The 16,034-nt window shown below is 46.1% G+C and overlaps 1 long non-coding RNA gene across 1 annotated transcript in view; it reads left to right on the plus strand.

Annotated features, from left to right (window-relative positions):
* LOC105530807 overlaps window positions 1–16,034 on the plus strand; it is a 35,035-nt gene that overhangs the window by 11,237 nt on the left and 7,764 nt on the right. Inside the window, exon 2 of the long non-coding RNA XR_001004692.1 lies at window positions 5,833–5,948. This is a non-coding gene — a long non-coding RNA (uncharacterized LOC105530807). The remainder of the gene's footprint in view (window positions 1–5,832; window positions 5,949–16,034) is intronic.

Below are 16,034 nucleotides of genomic sequence, written 5' to 3' on the forward strand. Positions count from 1 at the left end.
AAAATTAGCTGGGTGTGGTGATGCATGCCTGTGGTCCCAGCTATTTGGGAGGCTGAGGTGGGAGGATCACTCGGGCCTCGGAGGCGGAGAATGCGGTGAGCCAAGATTGCGCCACTGTACTCGCCACTGCACTCCATCCTGGATGACAGAGTGCGACCCCATCTCAAAAAAAGAAAAGAAAAAGGAAAGAAATTGAAAACTATATCACATCACATCATAATAAATTGCTTGAAACCAAGGATTAACCAAAAAATTTAGAAGCAGCCAGGAGGTGGGACACACATTCCATACAGAGAAACAAAGCTAAAGATGATAGCAGATTTCTCATCATAACCAATGCAAAATAAAAGATAGTGGAACAACTTACTTAAAGTATCAAAAGAATAAGACTAGGCCGGGTGCAGTGGCTCATGCGTGTAATCCCAGCACTTTGGGAGGCTGAGGCGGGTGGATCACCTGAGGTCAGGAGTTTGAGACCAGCCTGGCCAACCTGGTGAAACCCTGTCTCTACTAAAAATGTAAAAATTAGCTGGGCATGGTGGCGGGTGCCTGTAATCCCAGCTACTAGGGGGGCTAAGGCAGGAGGATTGCTTGAACCTGGGACGTGGAGGTTTCAGTGAGCCAAGAACATGCCACTGCACTCCAGCCTGGGCAACAAAGCAAGACTCCATCTCAAAAAAAAGGAACAAGACTAGAATTCTCTATCCAGTGAAAACATCTTTTAAAAATAAAGGGAAAATAAAGAAAAATCAGACTTTTTCTGACATACAAAAATGGATGGAATTAATCACCAGAATACCTGGCCTACAAAAATTATTAAAGGAAGTTTTTCAAGCAAAAGAAATATAATGCCTGGTGAAAATGTAGGTCTACTCAAAGGATAAAAACTACTGGTGCAGGTGCAGTGGCTCGTGCCTGTAATCCCTACACTTTGGGAGGCCAAGGCAGGAGAATAGCTTGAGCCCAGGAATTCAAGACCAGTCTAAGCAACAAAAAACAAGACCCATTTCTAAAATAAAAAAATAAAAAAATTAATTAATTTAAAAAAATTAGCCAGCCACGGTGACGCATCTGTACTCCTAGCTACTCAGAAGGCTGAGGCAGGAGGACTCCTTGAACCCAGGAGTTCAAGGCTGTAGTAAGCTAGGATCACATCACTGTACTCTAGCTTGGGCAACAGAGCAATACCCTGTCTCTGAAAAACAAACAAAAACTGGTAATGAGGCATTTGAGACCATCTTGGAAAACATAGTGAGGCCCCACCTCTACAAATTTTTTTTTTTTAAAGAATTAGATGGGCATGGCATCGTGCATCTGTACTCACAGTTACTCAGGAGACTGAAGAGGGAAGATTGCTCGAGCTCAGAAGTTTGAGGCTGCAGTGAGCTGTGATTAAGCCACTGCTCCAACCTGGGCAAAAGAGCAAGACTCTATCTCTAATACATATATAATATGATATATATGTATTAGATCTATCTCTATTATACATATGATATTATATAATATGTATGTTACATAATATGTATGTTACATATACATATTATATATGTATTAGAGATAGAGTCTTGCTCTTTTGCCCAGGCTGTATGTGTGTGTATGTGTGTGTATATATATACACAGTATATATACATAAAAAATAAATACATACATATATATGTATATATGTATTTTATATATATTTATAAATGTGTGTATGTGTGTATGCATATGTGTGTGTGTATGTGTGTGTATATATGTATATATGTATACACACACATATATATACACACACATACACACATTTATAAATATATATAAAATACATATATACATATATATGTATGTATTTTTTATGTATATATACTGGTAGTGGTAACTACCTGGGTAAACATTAAGACTATTTTTCTTATTGCTTAATATAATTTACTATTAAAAGGAAAATAATAACAATGTGTTATTGAGTTTATAACAATTTTAAATGTGAAATGCTTGATGGCAATAGCATAAAGGCTGGGAGGAGACAAATGTAAGAATACTATTATAAGATTCTTGTATACTACGTGAAGTGGTATAGTATCAGTTGAAGGTAGACTGCGATAAATTAAACAGGCATAATAAAGAAACAACAAACTAAAACAATGCAAAAAGGAATTATAACTAATAAACCAGCAAAGAAAATAAAATAGAATCATAAAAAACTATTCAGTTAATAACAAAAAGGCAGACAAAGAGGAAAATGGAATGAATAGCAGATGGGACGGATAGAAAACAAATAGCAAAATAATAGATTTAAACCCAACCATATCAATAATCACATTAATTGTTATTAAATGTGAACACCCTGATTAAAAATCACAGATTTTTGGTACCTGCAAGAAATTTAATTTAAATATCAAGAAAAAATAGGTTACAAGTAAAAAATAGACAAATATACACTATACTAATACTAATCAAAAGAAAGCTGAAGTAGCTGTGTTAATATTAGAAAAGGTAGATATCAGACAAAACATATTACCAAGAATAAGCAAGGTCATTTCATAACGATAAGGAAGTCAACTTATCAAGGTGATTTAAAAATCCTAAATGTTTATGCACTTACTGACCACCCTTCAAAATACATGAAGCAAAAAGTAATAGTACTGCACAAAGAAATATACAAATCCACAACTCTAGATACAACGTTCCTCTCTCAATAATTCATAGAACAAGCAGATAGAAAATCAGGAATGATATAGAAGATTTCAACAGCACTACCAACCAACTTAACCTAATTGACATTTCTAGAACATTACATCCATTAACTGCAGAGTGTACATTCTTTTCAAGTGCATACAGAACATTTATCAAGAAAGACCACACTTCAGGACATTAAACGAGTCTCACTGAATTTAAAGTAATTCAAGTCGTGCCAAGTATATTCTCTGATCACAATGGAAGTAATTAGAAATCAACAACAAAGATATCTGGAAAATCCCCAAACATGTGGAAACTAAGTAACATACTTCTAAGTAAACTATGGGTTAAAGAAGAAATCAAAGGCAAATTAGAAAGTATTTTGAAATGAATGTAAAAGAAAACAAAATATATCCAAATGTGTAGGATCTCGCTAGAGTAGTATTTAGAGAAAAAATGACAGCACCAAAATGCCTACATTAAAAAGATAAAGGCTTTCTCTCTGTTACCTCAGTGTCTACCCTGAGGAACTAGAAGAGAAGAGCAAATGAAACACAAAATAAGTAGAAGAAGAAAAATAATAAAGATCAGAGCAAAACTCAATACAATAAAAAATGGAGAAATAATACTGGGAATGAGAGATATCACTACAAATTCTACCTGCATTAAAAGCATAATAAGGGACTGTTGTGTACAAAATATGCCAATACATTTGACAAGTTAGATGAAATGGACAAATTCCTTGAAAGACCCAAACTTCCAAAACTCACTCAAGAAGAAATAGACAGTCTGAATAGCCCAATGTCTATTAAAGACATTGAATTTGTAGTGAAATACTTTTCCACAAAGCAGATTCTAGGCTCAGACAGCTTCACTGAAGAATTCTATCAGACATCGGTCAGGCGCGGTGGCTCAAGCCTGTAATCCAACACTTTGAGAGGCCAAGGTGGGCGGATCACCTGAGGTCGGGAGTCTCAAACCTGACCAGCCTGACCAACATGGAGAAACCCTGACTCTACTGAAAATACAAAATTAGGCGGGCGTGGAGGCACATGCCTGTAATCCCAGCTACTCGGGAGGCTGAGGCAGGAGAATCACTTGAACCCAGGAAGCGGAGGTTACAGTGAGCCGACATTACATCATTGCATTCCAGCCTGGGCAAAAAGAGTGAAACTCCATCTCAAAACAAAAAACAAAAAACAAAAAAAGAGAATTCTACCAGACATTTAAGGAAGAAAGCATATCAATTATATGCAAAATCTTCTAGAAAATTGAAAGGGAGGGAATAATTCCTAACCCTTTCTATTAGGCCAGCATTACTCTCATACCAAAACCAGACACATATATCACAAGGAAAGAAAACAACAGACCAACATCTCTCATGAATATAGATGCAAAAATTCATAACAACATTTTAGCAAATTGAATCCAGTAGTACATAAAGAGGATAATGCTTTATAGCAAGTGGGGTTTAATCCCAGGAATGCAAGGTTGGTATAATAAACAAAATCAATCAATGTAATTTACAATGTAATCAAATTGTAATTTAGCCTGTAGTAACATACTAAAAATGAAAAATCATATAATCATGTTAATAAGTACAGAAAAATCATTTGACAAATATGACTTTCATTCCTGATAAAAACTCCCAATAAATTAGGAGTAGAAAGGAACTTCTCAACCTGATCAAGGCATTTATGAAAAATCCAAAGCTAATATCTTAGTGGTGAGAGACTGAATGTTTTCCTCCTAAGGTCAGGAACAGAACAAGGCTGCCTACTTTCACCGCTTCTATCAACATTGTATCTATCAGAGGTTCTAGCTGCGGAAGTCAGATGAGAAAAACAAATTTTAAAACATCCATGTTGGAATGGAAGAATTCGTTTGGCTGTGGCTGAACCACAGACTTTTCTGGGTCTCTGGGGAAGATGGTAACATGTGAGTGCACACACACACACACACACACATGCATGCATGCAGTGTTGTGTTGGTGCATGTGGTGCCTTCTCTGAAATGCCCCTCAAGATTGGGAAGCAGAAACATGTCCTGAGATATGGCAGGCATGACCCATGCAACCCCCACAGTCTGTTTTAGGTCTTAGGTTTTTGCTTAAAAATTCAAATGGCTTTAGCATTTTACTTTATAATATTTGTGCTATTTTAATGAAGAAGGACTATTCTAGGTAACCTATGCTTGAGGAAAAGTTACAGTGAGGAAGATGGGTCATTTATCTGACATCCAGGACCCTGGCCAGCTGGGTGATACAAATACCTCACTGTGAGAAGCAGGGTGGCAGGAGAATGAGTGCATAATTCAGAGCATGTGCATGTAGGCTACATGTGAGACATTGGGCAGGCAACCCCACCCCTCCAAAACTCACTTCCCTGCATTTTAAAATGCGGGGGAGAACCTCTCTATGACCTTGCGCTCAGGATGAGTGGGATGTTGGTAATGGGTGACAATGCTCTGAGGGATCACTTTCTTCTTGCCAAATGGTCAACTGCAAGTCCTTGGCAGGCCCCCATGTGCTGTCCTCTGGAGGGCTGAGAGGAACTTCTCTGACGGAGGCATGTTCCTACTACCTGCCCCAACGCTGGAGACTTTGAGGCAACTGAGACGCAGGCTGTCCCACTGTGCAAGTTTGAGACTGTTCCAATGATTTCACAGATATTTCGGGATGGGGAGGTTTGAGTAACAATCTAAGAAACACCTGTGGGGTGGTCAGAATAATGCCCTTGCAGCTGGTCTACATCCTAATCCCTGGAACCTATGGAACCGTTCAGTTACGTGGAAATAGATAATTAAGGTTGTGGATGGAATTAAGGTTGCTAATCAGTGGACCTTAGGTTGGGAAGATTATTCTGAATTATCTGTGTGGATCCAATGTAATCACACAGATCCTGAAAAATGGAAGAGGGAGGCAGAAGAAGAGTCAGAGAAAGGGATAGGATAAGGGAAGCAGAGGCTGGGTGATGCCATATGAGAGGGCTTGGTTCCCTGTCACAGACTTTGAAGATGGAGGAAGGGCCCACAAGCCAAGGAAAGCAGTCAGTCTCCAGCAGCTGGAAAAGACAAGGAAATGGATTCTCCCCTACAGTGCCCAGAAGATATAGAAGCCTACTGACACCTTGTTAGAGACTCATGTCCGATGACGACTTCTTCTTTTTTTTTCTGAGACAGTCTCACTCTGATGCCCAGTCTGCAGTACAGTGGTATGATCTCAGCTCACTGCAACTTCCGCCTCCCAGGTACAAGCAATTCTCCTGCCTCAGTCTCCCAAGTAGCTGGGATTATAGGTGCGTACTACCACGCCTGGCTAGTTTTTGTATTTTTAGTAGAGATGGGGTTTCACCATGTTGACCAGGCCAGTCTCGAACTCCTGACCTCAGATGATCCACCTACCTCGGCCTCCTAAAGTGTTGGGATTACAGGCTTAAGCCACAGAGCCCAGCCAGACTTCTGACCTATAGAACTGTAAGATGATACTTGCATTATTTTAAGCCACTAAGTTTGGGGCAATTTGGTAGGGCAGCAATAGCAAACTAACATATTCCAGAAGCTACTGCCCTGCCAGCTCTCTCCCTGTGCTGGAAGCCCCAGCAGATTCAGGGATTTCATGGGCTTTGGTTCCATAGGCTTTCATCCAGTTGTCGGGCTTCAGGTCCCCTGATGCGCCATCTGGGCATGCTGGCTGTGAGGCCCTGCAGGACTGTGTGTGATCAGAAAGAGTTGCTGGCCAGCCCATGAAAAGGCCAGAGCTTGTCCCAGGTCTCAATTCCACCCAGGGGCCCATTTGGGAGCAGTCCTGCCAGTGGCGGCATGGAGGAAAGAACACTGGCTTTCGAGTCTCAAGGGCCTGAATCTAAATTTTGGATTTGCCCTCTACCAGGTGTGTGACCAAGGGCAAGTTACGTAACCTCTCTGTGCCTCAGTGTCCTTGGCTGCAAAATGGGGATAATGGTACACACCTCACAAAGTTTTTAGAAAGACTAAATGAGTTCATACACGTAAAATGTTTAGAACAGGGCCTGAGACTTTTTTTTTTTTTTTTGAAACGGAGTCTTGGTCTGTTGCTCAGGCTGGAGTGCAATGGAGTGATCTTGGCTCACTACAACCTCTGCCTCCTGGGTTCAGGATTCTCCTGCCTCAGCCTCCCGAGTAGCTGGGACTACAGGCATGCGCCACCATGTCTGGCTAATGTTTTTTTGTATTTTTGGTAGAGAGGGGTTTCACCAGGTTGGTCAGGCTGGCGAGACTTAGTGAATGCCTAAAATGTGTACATTGTGACTGGTATTATCTGTATTAAGATGACCACGTCACAGTTGCTGTCTTTAGGTGGCGAACCATCTGGCCAGGAGTCATACTTACATGGAGTAATAAGTGCAGAGGCGGGACAGGCAGCATACCATGGAAAACAAGGATCATTCTTCTTGAAGTTGGGGATCAGGAAAGGCTATAGATCCAGTGAGGCTTAAGCTCAGCCTTGGGAGGTGAGCACATCTCTGCTGGACAGGTTGTGGGGTGGTATAGGAGCACTCCTGGCAGAAAATGCATCTTGGGCTAAGCTCAGGGCAGGTGAGAAATCGCCTGGTCTGCTGGCAGCATGGTATTGCTGGAAGTTGGGGTGTGTAGGGGAGAAGCAGAGGCTTGTGGGAGAAGAATGAGAAGAAGGGCTGGAGCCGGCTCATCATGCGGCTAGTAGGCCCGCTGAGGAGTGTGGACTTTATCATGGCAGTAGTGGAACCCTCTGAAAGTCCCCTCTGAATATGGAGTGGGCGGTGGGTTGGAGACAATGTGCAGGCTGGAGGCAAGCGTGTCTGTGAGAAGGCCAAGGCTGTGTCCTGGGATTGGAGGATGGGCCCTGGGTCTGGGGATTGGGGATGGGGAATGGGACAGACTCAAGGCTACTTAGGAAGGAGTCTCAGTGGGCCTTGGTGGCTCCCTGGTTGCGGAGAGGAGGGGCAGAGAGGGCTCTGAGTGGCTCCTGGTAGCCAGTGGCCGGCTGATTGCCTGGCATTTCTCTTGCCCTAGCGATGGAGGCCATATTTGGTTCTGTCAAAACCTCTCTAGGCTGAAACGATTTGATCTTCCTCCCAGCTTCCAGCCCCACTCCCTCCCCACCACGTCTGGCTATGAAGCCTGCCTCCCCATCTTACGCCCACATTCCTATTTCTTTAGCCAGTCACTCAACACACTTTCAACAAACTTTCCCTACTATGTGCCAGGCGCTGTGGTGGAACCTAAGGGATACAGTTATGAACAAGACAATCCTGCTCACAATCTGAAGAACAATCCTGATAACAGTGACCAACGAAGACGTGTAAAATGTCAGAGGGCCACAAACCGCAGAGGGTAAGGGGTGGTGGGAGGCAGGCGGGAGAGCATTGCATACATCGTACATGACATGGTCATCTTAATACAGACAATACCAGCCACAACTTACACTTTTTAGGCATTCATTAAGTCTCAGGTACTGTTCTAAGCATTTTACATGTGTGATCTCATTTTACACTGCCACTCGAATGAGGGAAAAGTGGAATCCCAGAGTTTCAAATCCCAGCTCTGCCACTGCCGTGAGGTCTTGTGCAAATTGCTTCTCTCTGTGCCTCCGTTTGCTCATTTGCACGGTAGGGATGGTGACTATTTCTACCTGCAGGGTTGTGGAGAGGATGAAATGAGTGAATGTATGTGAAGCGCTAAGACAGTGCCTGGCACATTAGTAAGTGCTGGACGTGTTTGCTCCTTCTAGGTCTACATTTTTAGTAGAGGGAATAGCAAGGGCAAAGGCCCTGAGGTGGGAAAGGACTTGGCACATTTCAGGAATGGGAAGAAGGTCAGGACGACACAAGGGGAATGTGGCAAGGGCTGAAGTTAGGAAGACAGGGCCTGGGCAGGTTGTGGCTGCCCCTCCCCTGAGTCTTCTTCCTGACTCAGGTGTGTCTGCCCCTCTTCTGCCCTGCCCCTCCTCATCCCGACCTTCCTCTGCTCCGCCCCCCTCCTCTGCTCCGCCCCCCTCATGGCTTCCCGGTGCCAGCCCCAGCCACTCCCGCCTCCTGGCTTGGTTTTCCAGGATGTCCACCGTGCAGCTGCTCCTCCTCTGTTCTTCAGTCCGATGTGCCCGCCTCCCACCGCACCGCCTGCTGTGATCAGCCGGAGCCTCCCGTCTTTCCCCAGAATTGCCTGGTGTCTGCTCATCTAGACCCTTCCTTTTCACAAGGGAGCCTGGAGCCCAGAGAGGGGTGTGACTAAACCAGGGCCACACAGCGGTTCAGAGGCCAAGACTGGAGCCCGGATTTTCAGGACTCTGTGCGCTATGGCTTCTAGTTTCCCGGGTCAGACACTTCTGCTGTTTTTGTTTTTTCCCAATTTGACTTGAGTTGAGGAAGGCAGGAAGAGGCAGGGAACGAGGAAAGCACAGTCCACCAACTAGAAATTACTTCCATGAGCACATTGGTGTCTGAGCCTTTTTAATGCTAAGCACACTGTTCCTCAAAGAGAGACCATGTGTGAGGCTGGGACACAGAGTGAGTAGGTGCTGTCTGTTCGCCTTTGCTGTGTCCCTCCATAACTACCCTGGGAGAGCCGGGGATCCCATCCGCTAAAGGCATGTCATGCAGGGCCCCAGGGTCACACAAGGGAGTGATGGCAGAGCCTGCCTCTGCGGCCCCAGGAGGAGTGAGACTGAGAAAGGGGAGGCAGAGACCTCAGGAAAAACATGATGAACTTCTAGGAAATCTGTATCTGGCCAAGCACGGTGGCTCACGCCTGTAATCCCAGCACTTTGGGAGGCCAAGGCAGGTGAATCACCTGAGGTCAGGAGTTCAAGACCAGCCTAGCCAATATGGTGGGACCCCGTCTCTATAAAAATACAAAAAAATTTAGCCGGGCATGATGGTGGGTGCCATAATTCCAGCTATTTGGGAGGCTGAGGTGGGAGAATTGCTTGAATCCAGGAGGCGGACATTGCAGTGAGCCAGGATTGCGCCATTGTACTCCAGCCTGGGCAACAGGGCAAGACTCCGTCACACACACAAAAAAATCTGTATTCATTTGCCAGGGCTGCCATAACAAAACCACAGACTGGGGGCTTAACCAGAGGTAATTTCCTCAAAGTGCTAGAGGCTGGAAGTCCAAGATCAAGGCACCAGCAGGGGTGGTTTCCTCCAAGGCCTTTCTCCTTGGCTCACAGATGGCCACCCTCTTGCGGCCTCTTCACAGGGTCACCCCTCTGTGGGTGCACAGCCCTGGTGTTTTCTGTGAATTCAAATTTCCCCTTCTTATGAGGGACACCAGCCAGATTGGCTAATGGCCTCACTTTAACTCATTTTAACCCCTAAAGGCTCTATCTCCAAATACAGTCACACTCTCAGGTACTGGGGATTGGGGCTTCAGCATATGAATTTTGGGAGGGTATAATTCAGCCCATAATGAAATCAAACACCAATCTATCAATGCTTATCCCTGGGCAGGAATGCAAAGACTCAGGACTCCTAGCAGGGAGGCACCCTCAAGGGTAGAAACATTCTGGGAATACTTCCTGGAAGAGAGAAACTTGAAGCTTTGGTCAAAAGGGGATTAGAAGGCATTCCAGGCCAAGGGAACAGCATTAACAAGCATCTAGAAACACATGCAGGGTGTGCTTTGGGGAACACAAGGATGCAGTTGTCTAGAGGAGTCACTGGGGCCAATTCTTCTGGGGGTGGAGTAGAAGGGGAGTTAAGTTGTGAAAGGCCTTGGATGTCAGGACGACTTGGGCTTGATTCCATGGCACCAGGGAGCCATTGATGGTATCTGAGCACAGAAAGATAAGAGTTTTGCTTTAGGCCAGAATTAGGGAAATGACAGGTTAGAGCAGTGGTTCTCCAGCTTGAGCATGCATGGGAATCCCGGGGATGGCTGGCTAAACCAGACGGCAGGACCTTATTTCCAGAGTTCCTGACCCAGTGGGTCTGAGGTAGGGCTGAGAGTTTTCATTTCTGACAAGTTCTCAGGGGCTGCTGTTGCTGCTGCTGTGTGTAATGTGAAAATCACCGGAGGTTTTGCTGGAAGGCAAGAGCAGGGGTGGGAGGTGAGAGGTACGGTTCCTCTCTGAGGCCTCTGAGGCACTAGCAGTGGAAAGGCCCCTAACTCCCAAATTTTAGACAGGGAACTGAAGCCCGGAAGGCGACGGCCATAGTTGGGGTCGTTTCCAGGCCTTGAGCCTAGATTCTTGGGCCTAGGTTGCCATGGCACCAGGAGCCTGGAGCAGAAAGGCTCCTCAGGCACTCCCTCTGGGGTCCATTCGGCCCAGGCGCTTGCACGGGCACTGCGTTTTGCTTGGAAAACGGGTAGCAAGCCGCTAAGACTCCCAGAACGTGGGAAGCAACGAAGCCCAGCAGACAGGGGAGGAGGGCGGCGCTTTCCGGTCGGGCCCCGGATTTAACTCTCTTCACCTACAGAGGCCCCACCCCAACCCTCCCAACCCCGCCCAAACTACGCCCATCTCCGACTCAGCCCAATATAGCCAGGCCCCCTGCGCCAGCCCCGCTCTCCCGGTTAAGAGCGCAGTTCCTGAATCTCAGCTCTCCTTCCTACTGACTGGGTGACCTTGGGCCAGATACTCAACTTCTCTGTACTTCATTCTCCTCATCAGTAATTTGGGAAACACCTGTCTCATAGGGTTGTCATGAGGATTAAGAGTTTATATTTGTGAAGTCCTAGGAATACTGCCTATTAAGCCCTGTTACTAGCGTAAGCTTCGTCATTAGTGGTAATTATTGTTATCTTTGCCCTGTTGGAGCTTTGATTCACTTAGTAACAGTGCTATTGATTTTATTATTAATTTTTTTATTTATTTTATTAAATTTTTAATTATCTATTTCAGACATTAAAAAAGAGCATAAAAATATAAAAACTGTATCTCCATCACCCAGTTTAAGAATGAAAGCATTATAAATGTTTTCTCGACCTGGCGCAGTGGCTCATGTCTATAATCCCAGCAATTTGGAAGGCCTAGGCGGGTGAATCACTTGAGGTCAGGAGTTCAAGACCAGCCTGGCCAACATAGTGAAACCCCCCCTCTACTAAAAATACAAACAATAGCCTGGCATGATGGTGGGCACCTGTAATCCCAGCTACTCGGGTGGCTGAGGTAGGAGAATCGCTTGAACCCAAGAGGCAGAGGATGTAGTGAGCCGAGATCGTACCACTGCCCTCCAGCTTGGGCAACAGAATGAAACTCTGTCTCCAAAATAAATAAATAAATAAATAAATAAATAAATAAATAAATGCTTTCTCTCTACTCAACTTTAGTCAGAGTCTTCTGCCTCCAACCCATCCCCTGCACTGCTCACCAGTTGTGAGAGATCCAGAGAAAATACAAGTCGAATCCTGCCACAACCCTGCTTGAAAATCCCCACCTATAAGATAAAATCAGACACATCCCTTGACATCCAGGCCCTTCACATCTGACCTGCGCTGAACCTTCTGTTTGGTCTCTGCCACCCAAGACTAAAGTCCCCCTTAACATTTCTTAAGCATCCCCAGCTCTTTGCATATGCTGACCCCTCTGCCTGGGGTCTTGTATATCCTTTCTTCTCTCTCTTTTACTCACTTGATGGGGAGCACCCATTCTTTGGTCCCCCAAGGCTCCCTAGCCTGCCCACTGGGAATTAATTGTGTTTGTGTGTCCCCTCCCCTAGACTGTAAGCACCTGGCAGCAGGCCCATGGTGACTCTTGATCTGCTCCTGGGGCAGGGAAGGCACTCATTACACTACACAGTTGTAGTTGAGTGTGTTTGGGGTACTGTACTGGGATGTAGAGGGGTGGTCATCTGCTGATTCAAGCCCCATTCTTTTCATGGGGAACTTGCAGTCTGTCAGCTGTAAAACTGCGGAGGAAGAAAATAAAAGAAGGCTGGGTGTGGTGGCTCACACCTGTAATCCCAGCACTTTGGGAGGCCAAGGCAGGTGGATTACCTGAGGTCAGGAGTTCAAGACAAGACTGGCCAACATGGTGAAACCCCGTCTGTACTAAAAATACAAAAATTAGCCGGGCGTGGTGGTGGGTGCCTGTAATCCCAGCTACTCGGCAGGCTGAGGCAGGAGAACTGCTTGAACCCGGGAGGCGGGGGTTGCAGTGAGCCGAGATCATACCACTGTACTCCAACCTGGGCGACAGAACGGACTCTGTGTTTAAAAAAAAAAAAAAAAGGAAAAGAAAAAAGAAAATGAAGTAATTCAATGGAGTCTTCATTTTAAAGAAACTTCAGAAAGTGTGATTTCCCCTAAAGTGTCCTGTTTCCGCCTCTGAAACCCCTTCCTGCTTCTTCCCCCTTCTTCCTTAGTCCCTATCTCCTCCCTCTGAGGACAGCGGGTTCCTCATGATCAGTGGATCTTCCCCCGGGACTTCTACGTGGGACATGCAGCGGCCATGTCCTGGATTCAAAAGGCTTGTGGTTTTGGAGAAATCGAATGGATGCCAAGCCTGGCCCCAGACAGCCTGGGTACTAGGAGCAAAGAGGATGTGCTTCCAGACCAGAGGCTCCTGGCCTGTTTTCATTCTGTCAAATGTATTTGCAAAGCAGAATCTCTTTGAAGAGAGAAGAGAGCCTAGGTCTTCATTTAGGTAAAGGAGAAATAAACTGGTGAGTGCACTCAGACCCTGTGGTGGGAGCCGGGTGCTGGGGTGGAGTAGGGCGGGACACTTGCCTCTAAGGACATTTTGAAATTTGTTCTATGTTCACATCCTATTTTTAAAAAATGAACACAAATTGGAGCATAATCAGAAAAGCCGGGTTCCAGTATTGCACATACCAGGGACCAGCCTGTTCACCTTGGTCTCTCAGAGGCTCACTTTAATAACCACCCAGTTCTTAGGCTCCAAGAGTAGACACAAGAGGGACCTCTGTAAACTAGACGGGGCTGGGCACACTTAATTATTATTTACTCTTCCTTCAGTCCCTCTCAGGAGACAATAGCTGAGGCCTTCACTATTGGCCACAGTGTGAGGGTCTCTTTGTGTGAGTCTGGGTGTGTATGTCTGGACATGAGTGTGTGAGTCTAGGATGTGTGTGTGTCTCTGTGTGTGTCTAGACATGTTTGGGTGGGGTGTGTGTTGACTATGAAGTTGACCATTACAGGGTCTCTGCCCCAAGGAGCTCCTGGTGAAGCAGGATAGGAGGCCAAGTGAAAAACTTCCTCCAACACTCTTGAACTCCGACAAGCACCAAATAAAGGGCTGACAAATGTGAGCGCACAGAGAAGGGAACCCACCAACTCAAACAGGGGCCTTTGCACTGGCTCTTCCCTCTGCTTGAAGTGCTCTTCAAGGCCCACTCTTGCCTCCTCTAACTCTTTGAGTAAATGGCACCTTCTCACAAGGCCTACTTGGTCACCCCATTTAAATAGCAACTTTCAGGCTGGGTGCTGTGGCTCATGCTGTAATCCCAGCACTTTGGGAGGCTGAGGCAGTAGGATCGCTTGAGCCCAGGAGTTTGAGACCAGCCTGGGCAACACGCTGAAACCGCATCTCTACAAGAAATATGAAAATTAGCTGGGCATGGTGGTATGTGCCTGTGGCCCAGCTACTTGGGAGGCTGAGGTGGGAGGATGACTGGAGCCCAAGGAGGTCAAGGCTGCAGTGAACAGTGATTGTGCCACTCTACTCCAGCATGGGCAACAGAGTGAGACCCTGTCTCTAAATAAATAAATAAATAAACAAACAAATAAATAAATGGCAACTTCATCCCACACTCCCTAAACCCACCCCTGCTTTATTTATATGTTTATAGCCCATGCGTTTCTTTTCCTTCTTTTTTTTTTTTTTTTGACAGTGTCTTGCTCTGTTGCTCAAGCTGGACTGCAGTGGCATAATCATAGCTTACGACAGTCTTGATCTCCTGGGCTCCAGCGGTCCTCCCACCTCAACCTTCCTAGTAACTGGGACCACAGGCATATGCCACCGTCACCAGCTAAATTTTTGATTTTTTTGTAGGGAAGAGGTCTCGCCATGTTGCCCAGGCTGGTCTCAAACTCCTGAACTCAAGCAATCTTCCTGCCTCAGCATCCCAAAGTGTTAGGATTACACGTGTGAGCCACTATGCCCCACTGCATTTATTTTCAAAGACAGCGAAGTTAGCTATATGCAACTAACTTAAAATGCTGTATGTTTTACTCACTTATTTTGTTTTATTATCTGTTTTCCTCATTTCCTACATTAGAATGAAAGCTCCATGAGGGAAGCTACCATGTCTGCTTTGTTCACAGCCTGTGTCTCTAGTGCCTAGAACAGTACCTGGCACATAGTAGGCACGCAGGAGGTATTTGTGGCTATGGTGGTAATCGGGTGGGTGTTTGGGGTAGATGGTAGCAAGGCCACGGGCATGCCTCTCTATTCTGGAGGGGTGGCTGGAGGTCTGAGGTGGCAGCAGTGGACTGAAGGGGCACCTGTGGTGTGTATCTGATGTGGAATCTGATGCAGATGGGGTGATGGAGGCAGAAGCAGTCCAACAGGCACAGGGAAGAAGATGTGGCCTGAGAAAACCTGAGACATTTCGGAGGCCATTCTGGATGCCCCAAATTCTAACTCAGTGCCCATTTCCTCCCTCTGCCACCCTGAGGATCCAGAGCCTATTGATATCAGGGAAGGAATAGTCAGGGGACACATTTGGAGGTCGGGGAAGGTGCTGGTGGACCCATTTATGAGAACCGAAGGCCACTTGAGGGTGTCTTGGCTAGGGGAAAGTACCTGGCTGGGTAGAGGCATTTGGAAGGGAGGAGGTAGAGGGCATTTGGAAGGGAGGAGGCAAAGGAAAGCCTGCAGTGGTGGCTGGATTGTAGGCTTGGTGAGAACAGACATGTTTCTCTGAGCATTGGAGAATACAAGCAAGGCCCAGGACCGGAGAGTGCTCACCAGACCAGGGGCCAGAGAAGAGGCCTGGCTGGGAAGGGCTTCAAAGACCAGACCAGGGAGTCAGGATAGAATCCCGGGGGACCCCGGGAGTCCCTGACGATCTGGAGCCAAGCATAGGAGGTGGCAATGAAAGGAAGTTGTATTCACGAAGAACTGCCACTCAGGGGTCTTTCCCGATGCCAGCTGCCCAAAGAGGAGGAAGAGACATGCTCTGTAAGGCTTCTTATAGACAGAGAAGGGGGATAGAGAGGCTGTTTCCCTTTGGCAGTTCACTCATTCACTCTGTCACTCATTCGCTTTATTAAGCACGTAATGTGTACTGGACTCTATTCTGGAATCGTGGAATGTCACCAGAAATTAGCCCTGAATTTTGACCCTATGCGAGGCAGAGAGTGCCCCAGAAGAGGCATGCCAGCTCTGAGGAGGCTGTGGTTGTGCCCAGCTGAAAGACCGGAGAGGGCTCCCTGGAAGGGGAAGCATCTGAGCTGGG

The sequence above is a fragment of the Mandrillus leucophaeus genome, unplaced genomic scaffold (assembly GCF_000951045.1).
Source record: "Mandrillus leucophaeus isolate KB7577 unplaced genomic scaffold, Mleu.le_1.0 Scaffold12, whole genome shotgun sequence".
NCBI lineage: Eukaryota > Metazoa > Chordata > Mammalia > Primates > Cercopithecidae > Mandrillus > Mandrillus leucophaeus.